Source organism: Lactuca serriola, chromosome 1 (genome assembly GCF_051521515.1).
Source record: "Lactuca serriola cultivar US96UC23 chromosome 1, Lser_US96UC23_V15, whole genome shotgun sequence".
NCBI classification, from domain to species: domain Eukaryota; kingdom Viridiplantae; phylum Streptophyta; class Magnoliopsida; order Asterales; family Asteraceae; genus Lactuca; species Lactuca serriola.
Window position 1 is genome coordinate 111,585,607 of NC_136408.1, and position 7,925 is coordinate 111,593,531.

The following is a 7,925-nucleotide window of genomic DNA, read 5'->3' on the forward strand; positions in this document are numbered from 1 at the left end:
GTGTATTGTACGTTCTATTAGTTTCTCATCATAGTATCTTTGTTCCATTTCTCATAATAGTAAGTTTGTATTGACTCATGAATGAACTGACTCTTGTATGTTTCATTGTACTAGAAATAGTGAGTAGTGACTTCCTAAACTATACCTATTATAGTTTACTAGTAGAGTTATTTGCATAAATGAACATGTTTGTACACCTTTGCTACCCAAAGGTATTGAAATGAATGTAAAACTTTAATATCCATATACATACACATGATATATAACTAAGATTCAAACGATCGTTGGACAAACAACCAAATACCCTAAGTCCACAACCAAACAAGGAACAGGAAGTAAGGCGAGTTATAAGTCCTAAGTCCTTTCAATCATACTTATATAACTATATCTATATAAACATGATTTGACAATATATAAGTTTGAAATAGTTTAATAAGGAGTTTTGCATATAAAAAGTTTGGAAAATGATTTGAAGTAGTTGGTTTGATAAAACAGTTAAAAGTATAGTAAATCCATCTGTTTGATAGTTATTAATCATATGTGATTGATATAATAACTATAATGTTTCGACTTGTATTCCCCCCCCCCCCCCAATAAAAGCATTTAAAATTCATTTAAAAGATAAGTTAAGGGGTATGAACTCACCTGTAGTGAGTGGTTTGGATGAACGAGTGGTATAGGATGCTAAGTGTCAAGTGAAGACTTGAGCACACACACAGATCCTATTTAGCATATAATGACACACATATGCATACAATTAATGTTTAAACAGCTAATCATGTAAGGAAAGACACCCTAGGACTTAGGAAACACTTATTTTGAAGTGTTCTAAGTACAAAGGGTTGCATCTAAGGGGTTTAAGGCCACACTATGGTGTTTACGGCCAAGTGGTATGCTTCTTGTGAGTTTACGCCCATAGGGTTTACGACCCTATGAGTTTACGGCTGTAAACTCATAAAGTTTAGTGCCAAAGAGTGAATTAAAGGTCTTACAATCCACAAGGAAGTGTTCTAGTCTTAAGTCCAAGCGTTAGGAAGAGTTATGACCACATTTGCACCTTTAATAAGGGTTTACGGCCAAGGAAGATGCTCTTGTCCGTAAACTCTCTTTGATCTTGGATATTGGATGATTTCAAGATGCTAAGCAAGGGTTCTTACTAGATATGAAGTATAGGGAAGTAATACTTACGATATAGAAGCTAAAAAGGTTGATTTTGGACCAAAACACTAGTGTGTGTTCTTGAAGATCTAACCCAAAAGATGATGTTAATGGATGGAATCAATGGGTTATGCTAGTTAATAAGATGTATCAACAAATCAAGGGAAGAAACACTTACATTTTTTAAGAACAAAAAGAAGACCCAATGATACTTGAGAGAGAAATCGGTTTTCTAGACTTGAAAAGGTGAGAAATGAGGAAGTAATGGAAGAATATCATGTTTATAACATGAGTTTACGGCCACCATGAGTTTACGGCCGTAAACTCACATGGTGTGGCAGTAAACTCCACATGATGAAGTTTAAGGCTTGCTTGTTAGGTTACAACTTCAACAGACACTTCCTATCACTCATTCTTATCGTGTACTAGGCTCAGAATGCTCAAACAGACTCTAAATAGTGCTAAAAGATAGCAGAAACATGTCTGACTTTGATTGAGTTGAATAGTTGTACAAGATAGAAATTTTGGGTTGTCACATTGACGCTGATAGGCTTGATACTCTGGTGTTGGCAGTAATGTAGACACTGAAGCTGATAGATAGTGTGTGGAATGTTTGACTCATCAGATCATAAGGTGTGACCTTACAGTAGTAGTACTGATGACTTGCGACTCTAACGCCTTACAATGGTTTGTATCAGGGATGCCACACTGCATCTGTCAATTAGGTATCCTAAATAGCAATAAACAATAATGTGTGTTGTATGACAGTCTACGAACCCATGCCACTTTGTAATATTCTCATATTCTACGAATATTTAGAGTCAAAAGATTCATTGAATAACATTTTTCTCAGCACGTTCACCCAAGATTTAATCCAGTATAGGTTCACTATTCACAATCTCAAACCCAATTTCATTTCCAATTCAAAGTGTCTTCTCTTTTTCGCTGAGTTTCTCGAAACTGAGGATTCCGTTTCATTTTGATTAACCTTTGAGTTCGATAGGGGAGGTGCACAGTTTAGGTCTAGAGAGCCAAGATTCAAGTTCAATGTAACCCGAAGTGAGTTAATTGTTGGATTTTTAGAATCAATGGTGTTGAATTGTGCTCATTCGTCTCTAGGCAGAGATAATTCCAATGAAATATATATTCTCCTTTTGTATGAAGCCTTACCATATGATTGGGTCGGATATGTGGCTTTGGTACTTGCAAGTGGGTTTTGTGAAGGGTTGTTGCATGGAAACGGACCAAGCCATCCAAATCAAATATTTTCAACCTTATTGTTGGTCCATTATTCAAGCCTATATTGGAGTCCACTAGTTGGGTTACAAAAATGTTGGCGGTAGAATTTTGAATATCGTTGACTACACCTAAAAGATCCATTAATGAATTCGACTTATTAGATTCCATGGCCACCCACTTCAACTGTTTTTTCTGCTACTTTCTCTTTGTCAGCCCTCGTCTCTAAATTAGATATGTATGGATGTTTCTCATCATCAATGGAGAAGGGTTTCTCAAATTTAGCAATCCCTACCATTACAAATTTACCGTCGATTTCTATTGGGACTTCCTCATTGATATATTTCTTTTGACTAGTTAGGACACCAAGCTTGACACATGAGAGATCTGCTCTATGTTTAAAGTCGTCGAAAGCAACAACGATACTGCAAACTTATCAATGATCTTTTTATTGTTTGATTCACTCAAATGCCTAAGTGGTAAACCAACAATCCTTACTCATGCCAACCCTTCAATTGAAGAGTCCTTGTCATGAGCCATTTGAAAAATTCTTTCCATACCACAACATTAAGAAAGAATTCTTGAGCAGATTCAGGGCGATTAAATCTTAGGAGAATTTCCAAACCTCTTGTGTATTTCATGTCTACCCATTTATCCTAATGAGTGGATATGAGTGGTGGTGTGTAACACAGATGTAGAAATGACCTTTCTTCTCCTGTCAATGCTTTCATTCTCATCCCTTGATCCACTTAATCGTCGTCTATCAGTTGTATCGGAAGTGTCGACGCTTGCATAACAGGTGTTGGTCCTGCTTTGTGTCTAACTACCTCAGCGAAAGACCCTCCATCCCTGAACCCTCCACTAGTGTTCCAGATGGAGTTTGATGCTACTTTAGAATAGGTAGGGAATTGTTTTCTTACTGGGATTGGGTTGTTTGGAGCATCCTTCCTTTTGTGCCTCTCCACGTTGATTTCCAACTTGTTGTTCCTACATAAAATTCTGTTTAGTTGTTCTTGTAGCACCTTTACGTCCGGGACATCAACAAATCTTATGAAACCAAAGTTTTTCCCGTTTCTTCCGCTTTTTTCTCCGAAGTATACATCTGTCAACTTTCCGAACGGTGAGAATATCTTTTTGATATCAACCTTTGTTGCACCGGTGGGATGTTGGTGACATAGAAATTGATTTTGATATTGTTCGCCAGAATTTTTCTCCACTGTGTCAGAGTTTTTCTCCTTTGTACGTGCGATGTACGAGCAACCATCTGTCTTCTTTCGAGAGCATCTTCTACGACCGGTTATTTGTCAACATCAATTATCTATCATACACGATAACTGATTAAACTAATACATGTACAATTATCAAGTTCAATTAGCTATGTTTTTTCTTTATTTCTTTTCTTTTAATTTATCATTTACACGTTATATAATCAAATATATCTAAACGATAAATTTTGACCAATTACTTTTCGTATTAGGATATTCATGTGCAAAAGTCACATTAATGGTTTTCTTTTATACTTGGGTTAATTTCAAGGTGTTAATATATGGTGGAGTAGATATGAATTTAGACATTAGACACGATTTTTTTTATTTAAAAAAAGTTATGTTTCTATGCAAAATTATTTATTAATTTATGATATGTTTAAGGTTTTAAAACAAAATGTTTTATTAGTTAATCAGTTACTAAAATATAATAAGTTTGATAAATTGAGGTGTTTGAAAATACTTGCATATATGTTTAAATGACAGAATAAATCATAATAAGTTGATAAATTGAGGTGTTTGAAAATATTTGTTTATATGTTTAAATGACCGAATAAATCAATTTATAAAGATTGTTTAGGTTATAAGTAGGGGTAAAAATATATATTTCCAACCTTAATTAGGAGTTTTAAATAAGTAAATAGATATTAACTTATTAAAAACTTATTATCTAAGTCAATAAATATTTATAATTTTTTTTTATCAAAACGTTTAAAAATAACTTATTAACGGTATCAACCTATATACTAATATATAATAAGTCAATAAACATATTAAATAAACAATCTCAAACATCCCTTTCCTTTTAAAGTAATTCATATTTAATATGTGAATAATATTCGGTGGATTACTTTTGGGTATTTAGATTGCTTTATAATTGATGTTAGTCGAACAAAGATTTAAAGTTTAATCGCTAAAATAGAAAAAATGCATAGTAATTTTTGTATATTAATTTATAACTTCAACGAAAGAAAAACTTAAAAAGAAAGTAGAAATATAAATGTCGTAATAGATCTATAAAGGAATCGGATTCATTTGATCCAAAAAGAAATATTAAGTTTTTAACACAAGTTAGTGCCAAATATTTCAATATAGAACTAGTGTTTTGGATGGATGGAAGACAATTAAATATTGATGATGTGTATGAAAGGAGTTCTTAATATATTTGTGCAATTGCTTACGTTTTGAAAGTTTCTATTTTTCAATGGTCTAAATTGTTTATTTAGTCTAACTTTTATTTATTTATATATGTGTTCATTTGTTTCTTTTTGCTAATTTTATAACATTATATGCTAATTCAACAAAAGTAACCTTTACCATTTATAAGATAAAATGCGCCGTCGAGATTGCTTGCCTAGACCTCGAAAGATCTAATAAATCCAAAAACCTGTCTAACTCAACAAAACATATTATTTTAATTTAAAGCAAATAATTAACTGTAATTAAGAGGAAAATATTATTCGCATTAGATTTTTCTTCTCTTTGTCTACTTGTTTTTAGATTGATTGACTGTATTAGCTGCTTTGGATTTTAATATCAACAAAATAATATGATTAGTTTGATTATATAATTATAACTATACTGAAAAACTATGCATAGCCTAATGTGACCATATAAGACCTATAAAGGCAATAATCATAATCTTCTTCGCATTAGATTTTTCTTCTCTTTGTCTACATGTTTAGATTGATTGATTGTATTGGTTGCTTTGTATTTTAATATCAACAAAATAATATGATTAGTTTGATTATATAATTATAACTATATTGAAAAACTATGCATAGCCTAATGTGACCATATAAGACCTATAAAGGCAATAATCACAATCTTTTTCCCTCAACAAGTCTAATCTTTGGTTAGACTTTTATATCAAGCAACCGACCAAAGAGAATTAGTCAAACCCCTTATATTCTTTTTTAATTATATATGATATTATTATTTAATTTATAATGATGATATCATATGCTTGTTGGGGTTAATTATAAAAATATTAAAATAAATAAAATCATCTTGTTCACATATACCACACAAAGGGAAAATATGTATTTTGTAAATTGTAAAATTGTTTTCTCTGCTAAAAAATTACAAACTTACGATTTTTTTTCCACGGTATCATCAAAGTTAGCCAATTTTAGGGTTTTTATTATTTATTTATTTGTTTTTGGGAACTTGAGGAATCTAACCCTTTTAAATGATTTTTTAGAACAAAATCAGGAAAAGTTTTTTTTTTTTTTTTTTTTTTTTTTTTTTTTTTTTTGTAAAATAACCACATTGTTCCGAAGATGTCTTCAGAATTCTGAAGTACGATTCCCAACCATGGTTCTGGAATACATTTTACTTGTTTTTTTTTGTTTTATTTTTTCGTGTAACATGTGATTATTCTTTTTGTATAAGTTTTGGTTTTTTTCCCGTGTAACATGTTGTTGTTCTTTTAGTATCAGTTTTGGTTTTATATAATGTATAAGTCTTGCTTTTAGAAAATGTATAAGTTTTGGTTTTATAAAATATAAAACGCAATTAAAATCAACAAACAACTAATAAATACATAAACTAAAGGGATGTGTCTTTAAGTGATATTACAAATACAATGTTCAAATAATCTTTGACCTTGTACTTCAAAAAAATTTCGCTAGTCGTCTTCGATAACCCTTACTCCATGGACCGTTTTACCCTCTATAAAAATCGATATCCTAGTGCTCAACGCCTCCAGGAACCACCACAAAACACCTCACAATACTCTCTGTTGTCAATCAGGGCGATCACTATATGTCGAGCTAATTATCCACCATTCAACATGCATCTCAACTTATGTACGAGTCTATTATTCTGCTATCAAAATTATAAAATTAAAAATAAACATAAATTATATATATATATATATATATATATATATATATATAAGTAACCATTTTTCGTCGATTTGTAAAAACTGGTTGCAGTGAGTCTTTTGTAAAGGCTTCAGTTTTGACCATGCAACAGCCCGATGGATCAAATTCTTTTGTCGGGTACCAAACAAACTGCTCACAGGAAAAGTCTCAAGAATTCATATCTAAATGTTAGCAAACAAATAATAAATTGTTGGAATATTAGCAAACAAAAAAATAATAAAATTTTCATCATATACTTACATTAAAAACGTATAAAACCCCGTTTAAGGTGTAGGTCATTTTTTGAGATTGTTTCTCTTTCGGTTCGTCTGGATGTATATGCTTGTCAACCTTATTGAATATAGTAACTAGCTGTTTGTGCAACTAATCCCAAATTACACCCCCCCTGGATTGCTGACATATAAAAAATTAACAAATAATTAAGTTTCTAAAAAGTATTAGTAATGATAAGTAATTATACTCAATATGTAACACCTGATTCCTAGAATGCCTATTATTCAAGTATTTTGTGTTTTCTCTGGGGCTCGACGAGTTGGAGGCCCAACTCGTCGAATAGAGTCGTGACCCACAGAGAGTTTAAGTATCCTACTCAACGAGTTGGGGGGACTGAATCGACGAGTAGGTGTTGGTTGAGTGAAACCCTAAATCTGAAGGTTTGCACCCTATTTAAACAACTTATCTCAGCCTCCATCGCCCTTATCACTCCCAGAAAGTTGTGTATTGAAACCCTAGCCGTTTTTGTGTGTTCTAAGGCCATTTTGGTACATTTGGTGGTTTGTGAAGCTTGAGAAGAAGAAGAAAGAAGCTTGAGAGTTCGAGTTGGGGCTTAGAGATTCAGAGATCTAGTTCCATTTTCAGCACAATCAAGGTAAAATGCCCCTGTCTTGGTCTTCTATGTGTTTATTCATCTTTAGACTTGCATTTTGGGCACATTTAGGGCTTTCCAAGCCATTTTAGGATTTGTGGAGTGTTATATGGAGTCTTGACTTCAGATCTAAGTCATTAGAAGGGTCTCATGGCATAAAGGTGCCAACTTTATGGCCATGAGAGCCCCATGCATCTTGTAGAGCACCTTGTATGGCTTTTTGAGCCAAAGCCCCCATGCATATGCACCAAGTTTGGAGCTTTACGTATGAAATGGACATTAGGGGGACAAATCTATGGTTTTGAGGTGTTAAGGCCCATCTAAATCGACTGTATAGTGTTGGTCAAGGATGCACTCGAGGATTTGTTCTTGGGACTCGGTGAGTCGCGGTGTAATGACCACCAAATCCTTACTGTGGACGGAACAGTTGTTAGGGAGGAAAGTCCCTTAGATGTTTGGACGTAAAGGTACTTGTGAATCATGGGACTCGACGAGTGCTTAGAACACGATCGG